The 647-nt window shown below is 63.8% G+C and overlaps 1 protein-coding gene across 1 annotated transcript in view; it reads left to right on the forward strand.

Moving 5' to 3' along the window:
- Nucleotides 1–354: 354 nt before the first annotated feature.
- Nucleotides 355–647, forward strand: part of B4GALT4 (UDP-Gal:betaGlcNAc beta 1,4- galactosyltransferase, polypeptide 4) — a 26,141-nt gene continuing 25,848 nt past the window's right edge. Inside the window, exon 1 of the mRNA XM_014957229.1 lies at nucleotides 355–435. The gene's annotated coding sequence lies outside the window, so the exon portion shown is untranslated. The remainder of the gene's footprint in view (nucleotides 436–647) is intronic.

Raw genomic sequence — 647 nt, forward strand, 5'->3', positions numbered from 1 at the left:
AGCACATCTGCCAAGCCCCCCCCGATTTCACTGTAAACGATTGCCAGAGACGACACATTGTGAGAGGAAGGGACACTCCCAACCTCTGGCAAGCACCAGCAATGCCAATGCTGCCATGTCCGTGCCCCGGCCCCTCAAAACGCCCCCGCACCTCCAAACACCCGGCCGGCACCGGCAGGACCCGGCGGAGCTCACACCCAGGCCCTTCCCTAGCCGCCAGCGCTATCTGACGTGCCCTGATAAAGTTCCGGCTCCAGAGTTTGCTCTGAAATCCCAAAGCAAACAAGCCGATAAGGCCCGCACGGCCCGCTATTCCCTACCCCGCCGAGGGGCTGCCGCGGGGCGGAGGGGGCGGGGAGAAGGCCTGTGTGGTGGGAAGAGGCCGCTCTATCTATCCCCGCGCTCGATGGTTGGCGGCGGGAGCCGGGGCCGACGGTGAGCGCCTGCGGGAAGGAAAGAAGGGAAGGAAAGAAAGGAAGGGGAAGGAAAGAAAGGAAGGGGAAGGAAAGAAAGGAAGGGGAGGAAAGAAGGGAAGGGGAGGAAAGAAGGGAAGTGGAGGAAAGAAGGGAAGTGGAGGAAGGGATCCCCGCCGCCCTCACACCCCGGCCCCGCCGCCTCTCCTCCCTCCCTCACTCCCCTCACGGCGG

The sequence above is a fragment of the Calidris pugnax genome, unplaced genomic scaffold (genome assembly GCF_001431845.1).
Source record: "Calidris pugnax isolate Ruff unplaced genomic scaffold, ASM143184v1 scaffold225, whole genome shotgun sequence".
Lineage (NCBI taxonomy): Eukaryota > Metazoa > Chordata > Aves > Charadriiformes > Scolopacidae > Calidris > Calidris pugnax.